The following is a 12,097-nucleotide window of genomic DNA, read 5'->3' on the forward strand; positions in this document are numbered from 1 at the left end:
AAAAAAAAGAGTATAATTAAATATTTCGAATATAGCAATTAAAGAAAATTTTGAATTCAAGGTTGTTAGATCAAACTCAACAAGATATTCGTTGAAATGTAATGATGATAGGTGTAGTTGGTGTGTGCGTGCTTTTAGAATTAAAGATTCAACACTTTTCAAGATAGTAAAGATTGAGAAAAAGCATGACTGCTCTGTTAACACTATGAAAGCTGATCAAAGGCATGCAACTTCAAAGTTGATTAGTGGTTACATTATCGACAATCTTCGAGACCCAAGGTTTACAGTTATACCAGCTTTTGTCATGGCAGAGATGCAAAAATTGCATGGATTAGATATTGGGTATCACAAGGTGTGGCGTGCTATTCAACTTGCTTCCGCTTTAATAAGAGGAACTCCTGAAGAGAATTATGAATTATTGTCTTCATACTTGTATATGATGGCAAGTAAAAACCCGGGAACTTATACTAACATAGAGATAGACGACAACAACAGGTAAACAATCAAAAAAAAGTTTATTAGTCGTTTTATAAAATTTGGGACATGCTATCTTTAACCAGTTAACTTTTGAGTTGTAACCACAAGTTTAGGATTGGTTGTCCTTAACTTTTGAACTTGTAATTCAAACTTAAGGACTGCATGTCCTTAAGTTTTGAACTTTGAACTCAAAGCTAAGGACTGCATGTCCTTAACTTTATAACTTGAAACTCTAAGTTAAGGACTGACTGTCCTTAACTTTTAACCTTGTAATCTGAAGTTCAGGACTACCTGTCCTTAACTTCTGTTAACCTTGTTTTATATTGTATTTTCAAGTTTCTTTATATGTTTTATGCATATGGATCATCAATATCTAGTTGGAATTATTATAGACCAGTGATTGTTGTTGATTCAACTTTTTTGAAGTCAAAATTTCGTGGTGTTATAATGATTTCAGTTTCAACTAATGCAAATAATCAAATTTTCCCACTAGCCTTTGGAATAGCAGAATCTGAAAATAACAATTCCTATAAGTGGTACTTTAGTTAGCTTCGCAATGCAATTGGGAGACGTGAGAATTTAATATTTTTATCAGACAAGCATCAAGCTATTGCATATGGCATTGCAAAGGTATATCCTGAAAGCCATTATGGGATTTGCATCTATCATTTGGGGCAGAACCTAAAGCGAAGGAAGGTGAAAAGTGAGGTCATAAAACTTTTCCAAAGTGCTGCAAGAGTATACAGATGCAAAGAATTTGATCTAACAAAAGTAGATAAGAAAACTTATGACTATTTGATGGAAGAACCGCCGGAAAGGTGGGCACGTTCTTGTAGTCCACGACGAAGATATGACATGCTCACAACAAACATAGTTGAGTCAATGAATTCTGTCCTATTAGAAGCAAGGGAGCTGCCTATATTAATAATGATGGATTTCATTCAAGTGAAGCTACAACGTTGGTTTTATGAAAGAAGAAATGAAGCAGAAGGAACTTTTTATGATGTTTCTTGTTGGGTAGAGGAGGAATTGAAGAAAAATAGATTTAGCATTTACTTTGAATGTAAGTATTATGTTCTATGTTTAGCTTATGATTTTAATATAATTTAACATAATGTACTAACTTATAATTTTTCAACATTGAAGGTCTTCCCTATTGATTCATGGCGTTCTAGAGTTGAAGAAGAAGGAATAACTTTCTTGGTGGACTTAAACAAAAGAACATGTGATTGTTTTCAGTTTCAATTTGATGAATTACCATTCATACATGCAATTGCAGCTATCGAGAAGAGAAACATCAAGAAGTCCAACTTTTGTTCGCACTGGTACTTAAAGGAATCTTGGCTGAAAACATATGAAAGACAAATACATCCTGTAGGACATACTGATTCTTGGATTGTAATAAAGAGTGTTAAGTCACAAATTGTTAAACCTCCAGATTTCAAAGTACCACCAGGTAGAAGGCAGAATAAAAGGCATATTCCAGCTACCGGGTCATCAAAAATAACATTCAAATGTGGTCGTTGCAGAAGAATTGGTCATAATAAAACAACTTATATATATTCTCCGGCAGTCCATCCATTTTCAAGAAAGCATAGAGAATAGTAGATATATCTACTTATGTTTATCTATTCTTTTAAGTTTTTCCTATAAATTGGATTCATTTAGATTATTCTTATTTGAGCAGATGTCTGAATTTTCAAATTTCTTTCTGCTTACCTTCTTTTTGTTTCTTTTGAGTTCAAAGCTTAAAAGTTAAGGATAAGAGTCCTTAACTTTGAGTTTCAAGTTCAAAAGTTAAGGACAATCAGTCCTTAACTTTGAGTTACAGGTTCAAAAGTTAAGGACAAACAGTCCTTAACTTATAGTTCAAAGTACAAAACTTAAGGACTGTTTGTCCTTAACTTTGAGTTTCAAGTTCAAAAGTTAAGGACATCAAGTCCTTAACTTATAGTTCAAAGCTCAAAACTTAAGGACTGTCTACCCTTAACTTTGAGTTTCAAGTTCACAGTCCTTAAGTTTGAATTACACGTTTAAAAGTTAAGGACATGCAGTCCTTAACTTTGAGTTCAAACTTCAAAGGTTAAGGACTGTTTGTCCTTAACTTTATAAAAGTTAAAGACAAGAGTCCTTAAGTTTGACATGCAGGTTCAAAAGTTAAGGACAGACAGTCCTTAAGTTTGAATTACATGTTCAAAAGTTCAGGAGAGGCAGCCCTTAACTTTGTGTTCAAATTCAAAAGTTAAGGACACTTGGTCCTAAATTTAGACTTACAATCATAGAAGTTTAGGACACTTAACTTTAGCAATTTCAATATCAATACTGAAATACATTAAGGGACTTACTCTTTTTTGTGACCTCTCCTTTTCACATTTCCCAACCACACAATGAATTTCTTCAATAATTTTGCATCATCTGTGGCATAATGAAAAATACACCTACGAGTATATGCTGATTTTATCCAGCCTGAACTCTTGGGAGTATTTTGATTGTCTGCCATCGATGTTCCTGTTTTTCTTTCCTGATCAAAAGGAGATTTCAACTGCCAACTAAGCTTCTTGTTCCTTTTACCTCAACCAAGCTTTCTTCAACATTTCCTTCAACCTCTATAGACAAACCCCCATCAATACTCATTTGTGTACATGGAGGAGTAGGAGTAAGAATAGAAAATGACGGACCATCATAACCAATACTATCTCTCTTTCTTTTCCTCGTATATTGGTTAAGAGCTTCATCATTGTTTTCCTCTGTAGGCAACACTATATATATATATATATATATATATATATATATATATATTAGTTTGCTGCAAGTCGTCAAATAAAGAGACAAAATTTCAATTATGAATATAATATTTAGGACACAATCAATACCTGTCTTCTTCACACTGCCTTCTTGTGTTTTTTCAACAGACAATTCAGCTAACATATTGCTTGCATCATTTTCTTTATCTTCCAACTGCACATTTTCTTTATCTTGCAATTGTTCTCCATGTTCTTCAGTTGCAAGTTCACAAGATTCTGCAAAATATTTACAAGAGCTAACATAATTAGTACTTATTACTAATCTTTGATTAAAACAAACATGTATAAAATCATTATCTTCACTAGCATTTTCTTGAGTTTCAATATTGTCGGTAAGAGCGGGAGGTGTAGAGAGATCACATGTTCCATCTATGCATTTGGAAACAATCTCACTTCTGCTTGTTCCTTCGGTATTTTCTACGTCTTGAGATTGTACTCCACTTTTATCTTGATACTCACTCCAGCTTCTTTCCTTGTAGCTTCAAAAGATTCTGTAACATTTGCAATTAATACCCATTCTAATAATTCACTAAAACTAACATTCAATATATAATGAAAATTTTATCTAACCTTGATTGGCACAAGTTTGAACTCCAAATTTCTCTTTATATGACAGAGGTGTAGACAGATCATATGTTCTTTCTAAGCATTTTCATACAATCTCACTGACCCTTGTTCCCAATGGACTTTCTAAATCCTCCTGAGATTGCAATCCATATTTACAAATTTTTTCTGTTACTCCTGTCTCTTTTGGATTTTTCTGGTCTTGACATTCTACTACATCTTCAACTTCCACTCCATCAATATATTCTGCAAATATTTGTAATCAGAAAAAGTTTATATGTATTGTGCTATTGAATATAAATTTCAATGAAAAAAATTCAAAATCTATATCTAACCTTTACCAATATCAATGACGTTCTCAGTTTCATCATCTAGATGTGCATCTCTAAAATCGCTTTCATACTGAACTTATGCATGCACATCCATATCATCACCACCTGCATCTTTGTTGATTGTAATAGTAGGCTCTGTACCACGACAATGATCATCAACTCCATCTTTAGTAATTGGAACACTAGATTCTCTCTCTATGTTCCTTTCATCAGGTTTCACATAAATCTTCAACAAAGTATCAAGCTTTGATCCTAGACTTTACTTTAAATCCTGAGAAAGAAACTAAGTTAAAAAGTTAAGGACAGGTAGTCCTAAACTTCAAGTTACAAGTAAAGAAGTTAAGGACGGGCAGTCCTTAACTTAGAGTAACAATTTCAAAAGTTAAGGACATGCAGTCCTTAACATTGAATTCCAAGTTCAAAAGTAAAGGACACTTGGTCCTGAACTTCTACTTTCAAATTGAAAAGTTAAGTATACTTGGTCCTGCATTTCAAGTTTCAAGTTCAAAAGTTCAGGACACTTGGTCCTAAACTTCAAGTTGTAAGTTCAAAAGTTAAGGACACTTGGTCCTAAACTTCAATTTTTATGTTCAAAAGTTAAGGACAGACAGTCCTTAACTTATAGTTTTAAGTTCAAAAGTTAAGGACACTTGGTCCTAAACTTCAAGTATTAAGTTCAAAAGTTAAGGACATGCAGTCCTTAACTTATAGTTTTAAGTTAAAAAGTTAAGGACACAAAGTCCTGAACTTAGACTAACTGAAATTAATGATATTACCATAATTTCATTCTCAATCTAATTTTCTGATACAACTATTTTCTGATTTATTCTAGCAACTTCAGCTTGCAGATCCTTCTTAAAACTCTCTGATAATCTCTGAATCAGAAAACATAAAAACAAAAAAGTCTCGTAAGCAAAAAATAATCAAATAAAAAACTAATGTTATTCAAAGGCAGAAAACTTACTTTAACAATTTCCTTGAGCATGGCTTCATCAAATTGTGTGAAAGAAGGCATTGAGCTTTGATCTTGAGAAATTGGCTCTTCCACACTAATAGGATCTGTATCTTCTTCAACAAGAATAAATGGTGACACCTCGATCAACTTATACAACTATAATATAACAAAAAATAAACATAAGTTTTCAGAACTAAAACAAATAAACAAAATAATAGCTAGTAATTAGATTAACTTACATTTTCATTATGGAAGTATTTTTTTACACACAGAATCATACTGTGGATATTTCATTTCCGAATAATATAACATCTGAGGATAACCAGATTCTTGGAAGTTCACAAATTGTTTTTCCTGGAAAATAGGAATTACTTCCATAATCCAAACACAAAAGGCAAAAGGAAAGCCAAGTATAGTGTAGCTATCCTTGTGTTTATCTTTGTATTTCTCTTTCTCATTCTCATTCTTATTCGGCTTCAAACAACTCTTCAATGATTTTAATAAAGTTTCATAAGAAAGAGAGCCGCAGTTGAAAGAAGAGCAGAGTTCATCATCGTTTACAATTTTCATTATTTGCTCGAACACATTCCTATTCTTCCGCTTGCCCATCAAAATAGATTCAACAAAATAAATTGTTGCCAACTTCACAGCATCATCATCGCTGCCCACAAATGATGCAACTGTATATGTGAGTGACTAGTAATAAAATTAAACAAATCACCCAACTCAACTCTATCCTTTCCGGTAAAATAAACTTTCGAAAGCTTATTCTCTTTTTCATGTAAACCTTTGACGTTCGGTGAGGAATAACACTTCAAACCAGTAATTATATGAAATGCATCACGTGTAAACTTAATTTCACGGTCAAAAACCTTGAATGTCATCGAATCAGGGTCATTATTTACAATTTCTGAAAGCAATACACAATGAATAAGTTTACCACACAACTTCACACTTTGTAATCGGAAAAGGTTTCTGAAAATACCATCCCTCAACTTCTTCCACTGCCTGCTTGACAAAAAACTTTTGATTGATTCCTTATACTGTAAATCTCCTTTCTAATAGCTCATAAAATTACGCCAAACATCAAAATCGAACACACGATCTCCTTCCATTATCACACTACAAAGAAGGAAAAAGAAAATAAAGATTAGGACTTACAGTTAATTGGAGGGACTTGGTCCTTAACTTCATGTTTCAAGTAAAAACGTTAAGGACAATAGGTCCTGAACTTCAAATTTTGAGTTCAAAAGTTAAGGACACTTGGTCCTTAACTTCAAGTTTCATGTTGAAAAGTTAAGGACAGGCAGTCCTTAACTTATAGTTTCATGTTGAAAAGTTAAGGACACTTGGTCCTGAACTTCAAGATTCAAGTTCAAAACTAAATGACACATGGTCCTTAACTTTGAATTCCAAGTTCAAAAGTTAAGGACACTTAGTCTTGAACTTTGAATTACAAGTTCAAAAGTTAAGGACACTTGGTCCTTAACTTAGAGTTACAAGTTAAAGAGATAAGAATAGGCAGTCCTTAACTTATAGTTTCAAATTTAAAAGTTAAGGACACTTGGTCCTTAACTTAGAGTTACAAGTTAAAAAGGTAAGAACAGGCAGTCCTTAACTTATAGTTTCAAGTTGAAAAGTTAGGGACACTTGGTCCTGAACTTCAACTTTCAAGTTCCAAAGTTAAGGACACTTGGTCCTTAACTTCAAGTTTCAAGTTAAAAAGTTAAGGATACTTGGTCCTGAACTTTAACTTTAAAGTTCCAAAGTTAAGGACACTTGGTCCTTAACTTCAAGTTTCAAGTTAAAAATTTAAGGACACTCAATCCTTAACTTTGAGTTCCAAGTTCAAAAGTTAATGTCGTTTGGTCCTTATCTTTTATGAACACAGTTAACTAAAAATTCATATACACAGTTAGCTTATGAATTCCTATGACTATTTTTATGAAATGTCCTTACATAATCAAATATATTGATTGAACCACAAACACATTTCACATTTCAATACCAAAAGTTCTGAATAACAGCATCACAAAAATACGCTACTTCTCCGTGTGACGACCCAAAGGGCCATCACCTGTTTTTAATTGAATTCTGTGCCTCCGAGGCCCTGGAAACCTCATTCAGAGTAGCCTCGATTTGCGTGGATAGTCCGGGCGCGTAGCCAAAAGATTAAATATGAAATTCTGTGAAAAATGTTAAGTCTTGACTTTAAGATGAGTTAATTTGACTTCGGTCACCATTTTGGGTAAACGAACCCGGATCCGTGATTCGACGGTCCCGAAGGGTCCGTAAGAAAATATGGGACTTGGGCGTATGCCCGGAATCGAATTCTGAGGTCCCAAGCTCGAAAAATGAATTTTTTAAGTGAAATTATTTTTTTTTGAAATTGTTTAAGGAAATTTGAAATGAAAACTAATTAGAAAGCAATGGTATCGGGCCCGTATTTTGGTTCTGGTGCACGATACAGGTCTTATATATGACTTGAGTCATTCCTATGAAATTTGGTTTAAAACGGACGTTGTTTGACGTGATCCGGACTTTAATTGAGAAATTTGATGTTTAAAAGAGTTTTGAGAAATTTTATTGATATCGAGGTTTAATTCCATGCTTGCGATGTTATTTTGGTAATTTGATTACACGAATATGTCTGTAGGAAGTTTTTGAGGTTGTGTGTATACTCAGGTGAGTTTCGAGTGGGTTTTGGGATGCCTTAGGCTTAGAAAGTAAGATGTTGTGGGTTCAGGAAGTTGCAGACTCTGAACCCTCTAGTGCGGTCCACGAGAAATCACGTGCGACCGCGGAGGGGCCAGCGCGGGCGCGGGCGCCTTTGTGCGGCCGCAGTCGCCTTTGTGCGGTCTGCACAGGGTGCTGAACTGCAGGTCTTCAGAGAGGCCTGTGCGGCCGGGGTCCATTTGATGCGGTGCGCACAGGGGGTCTGAGAAGGGTATAAATAAACGGGAATTTCAGTTATTTTTCACTTTTCAAAATCCCAAAAACATAAGAGGCGATTTTTCAAATAACCTTTCTTCTCCAAAAACGTTGGTAAGTGATTTCTAACTCATTTTCTTTACTCCTTAACATCTTTTAACATGATTAAACTTCAAATCAAAGATTTTCATGGGGGAAATTGGGTGTTTTGAGTAGAACCTAAGTTTTTTCTAAAATTGGGGATTTGGACCTCAATTTGAGGTCCGATTTCAAAATAAATTATATATTTAGATTCGTGGGGGAATGAGTAATCAAGTTTTGGTCTGAACCTCGAGTTTCAACCATGTGGGCCCGGAGGTGATTTTTGACTTTTGGGTAAAACTTTGCAAAACTCATTTTCATGCATTGGTGTTGATTCATTTAGCACTTACTAATGTAATTAAGTAACTTGTGACTAGATTCGAGCGGATTGGTGGTAGAATCAAGGGGTAAAGCTATAGTTGAAACTTGAGTGGTGATCAAGGCATCGAGGTAAGTGTTTGGTCTAACCCTAACTTGAGGGATTAGGAGTTGAGTCATATTTGCTACTTGCTTCTTGTTGAGCACGACATATAGGCATGGTGACGAGTATCTATACGTTGGTGTCAAGCATGATCGTGAGTCTTAAGTTGAAAGTTGGTGTGTTCTTAAATGACAATTGTGTGCTTTACTTAATGACCTTCTATGATTGAGCATTTTCAATAATTGAACTGAGTACAAGCTATGTTGAGATTGGTTATAGCTGATTCTCCCTTGCCGGAATGACTATTTCAATATTGTTGTTCCCTTGCCGGGAAAATTATTACATTGTTGTGTTCCCTTGCCGGGAAGTTATTATATTGATTATTTTCCCTTGCTGGGATTCCTTGAAATTATGAGATATTATGAAATGGGAGCGGGTGGTACACTTACCACAAGATATTATGAAATGGGAGCGGGTGGTTCGCCTACCACAAGATATTATGAAATGGGAGCGGGTGGTATGCCTTCCACAAGATATTATGAAATAGGAGTGGGTGGTACGCCTACCACAAGATATTATGAAATGGGAGCGGGTGGTACGCCTACCACAAGATATTATGAAATGGGAGTGAGTGGTACGCCTACCACAAGATATGAGAAATGGGATCGGGTTGCACGCCTGCAACAAGATGGAAATTGAAAGTGAAAGTTGGCTTTACTTTTCCTTATCTGTGTTAGAAGTGATATTGTCAGCTTCCTTATTTATTCCTTACTATTTTGCTTATCAGCTATCCCCGAGGCATGTTCCCCTTCCCCAGCTTTAATTGCTTATTATCTGTTTACTTTTCCGCTATATATTATAGAACTGCACAGGTTTATCTGGTGTCTAGTCCTAGCCTCGTCACTACCTCACCGGGGTTAGGCTAGGCACTTATCAGCACATGGGGTTGGTTGTGTTGATACTACACTTTGCACTGTGTACAAATCCCGGAGCAGCTTTCATACAGTAGTTGGAGGGCTTCCTTCAGTCCACTCGGAGACCCAAGGTAGACCTGTAGGCGTTCGCAGGTCCTGGCGTCTCCCTCTATCTCTATTTCCTGTTTCATTTCCTTTGTTCAGAAATAGTGTATCGCATTTCTTCAGACCTTGTATGTAGAAACTCTTAGACAGTTTGTGACATTGTGACACCAGGTTTTAGGGTATTTGAGGTTTTAAAAGTTATAATAGACGTAGCCTTCAGACATTTCATGGTTATCTTCCGCTTAATTATTTAATGTTCTACTGGTTTTATGTTATTGCTCGTAATTGTTAAAAGGAAGTAATTTGGTAAGGAATTAGATAGTTAAGGGTTGGCTTGCCTAGCTCTCATTAGTAGGCGTCATTACGACTCCCGAGGGTGGGAAATCCGGGTCGTGACAAGTTGGTATCAGAGCACTAGGTTACATGGGTCTCACAGTTCACAGACAAACTTAGTAGAGTCTGAAGGATCGGTACAGAGACGTCTATATTTATCTCTCAGAGGCTACAGAGTTAGGAAAACTTCATATTTGTTCTTTTTTGTCGTGCGGTTCTGTTTCCCAATACTGATTGAATTTCTACTCCGTTCTTTCGCAGATGGTGAGAACACGCGCTTCCTCATCTACCGCTCAACATCTCGAGCCCCCAGCAGCAGCTTCCACTAGGGGCAGAGGGCGAGGCCGTGCTTGAGGCCGAGGTAGGGGCAGAGTTCAGCCCCGAGCAGCAGCACCAGTGGTGGAACCTCAGGTTGATTTTGAGGAGGAGGTTCCGGCCCTAGTAGTTCTAGTGGGCCCAGCTCAGGTCCTAGAGGGGTTTATTGCTACCCCAGTTCTTCAGGACGCTCTAGTCCGATTGGTGGGCCTCATGGAGAGTGTCACCCGAGCAGGTTTGCTTCCTATAGCACTAGCCACTTCTCACGTTGGAGGAGGGGCTCAGACTCTCTTACACGCACTCTGGAGCAGGTAGCTCCCCAGATTCAAACTCCAGCGGTTCAGCCAGTTGGAGCAGTTCAGCCGGGTGCCATAGCTCAGACCGGCGATGGAGCGGCTATGTCCGCCGATGCTTTGTGGAGGCTGGATAGGTTCACCAAGCTCTTCACTACTACTTTTAGTGGTGCTTCTTCTGAGGATCCCCAGGATTTCCTATATAGCTATCATGAGGTTCTCAGGAACATGGGCATTGTTGAGACCAATAGGGTCGATTTTGCTACATTTCGCTTGTCTGGATCCGCCAAGACTTGGTGGAGGGATTATTGCTTAGCTAGGCCAGTAGGGTCGCCATCTTTGACTTGGGAGCAATTTATAGTGTTGTTTTTGGAGAAGTTCCTCCCCATGACTTAGAGAGAGGCCTATCGGAGGCAGTTTGAGTGCCTCCAGCAGGGTTCCATGACGGTCACCCAGTATGAGACCAGGTTCATCGACTTAGCTCGCCATGCTCTTGTCATACTTCCTACCGAGAGAGAGAGAGGGTGATGAGGTTTATCGACGGTCTTATTCAGCTGATTTGTCTTCAGATGGCCAAGGAGGCCGGGAGTGAGATCACTTTTCAGGAGGCGGAATATGTGGCCCGCAGAGTTGAGATGGTTTTGTCACATGGAGGTGGTCATGGGTCGGATAAGAAGCCCCGTCATTTAGGCAGATTCAATGGTACCTCGTTTGGAGGTAGAGATTCATATGGTAGAGGTCATCCTCCTAGGCCCTTTCAGTCAGCTCTTCAGGTTTCTCACGATGCTTCCGGTAGCCGTGATCCTCCGATACAGTATTCTGACCAGCAGTCGTTCAATGCACCAGCAGTACCTATCAGTGCACCACTGCTTCAGAGTTTTCAGGGTCGTCAGCCCCAGCAGCTGAGAGCTTATTTTACTTGTGGTGACCCGAGGCACATTGCTAGGTATTGCCCTCGAGCTTCGAGTAGTTCTCCGCATCAGGGTTCTCGTGCTATGGTTCAGGCACCAGATGTTCCACAGACTGTCTAGCCAGCAAGAGGTGGGGGTAAAGGTGCTAAAGGTGGAGATATAGGTCCTAGAGGTGGAGGCTAGCCAGCAATAGGCCGTCCCAGAGAGGTAGTTTAGGGTGGTGGGGCCCAGCCTCGATGTTATGCCCATCCAGCCAGGCCCGAGGCTGAGTCTTCAGATGTAGTGATCGCAGGTATGGTTCTGGTTTGTGATAGAGATGCTTCAGTGTTATTTGATCCAGAGTTTACATACTCGTATGTGTCATCTTATTTTGCACCGTATCTAGTCATGTCTAGTGATTCTTTGAGTATTCCTGTTTATGTGTTTACACCGGTGGGTGATTCTATTGTGGTAGATTGAGTCCATCACTCTTGTGTAGTTGTGATTAGGGGTCTTGAAACTCATGTGGATTTGTTGATTCTAGACATGGTCCACTTCGATGTTATATTGGGGATGGACTGGTTATCACCTTACCATGTTATCTTGGACTGTCATGCCAAGACTTTGACCTTAGCTTTGCCGGGTATGCCTCGTTTAGAGTGGAGAGGAACTCCTGGTCATT

This window comes from Nicotiana sylvestris, chromosome 5, assembly GCF_000393655.2.
Source record: "Nicotiana sylvestris chromosome 5, ASM39365v2, whole genome shotgun sequence".
Lineage (NCBI taxonomy): Eukaryota > Viridiplantae > Streptophyta > Magnoliopsida > Solanales > Solanaceae > Nicotiana > Nicotiana sylvestris.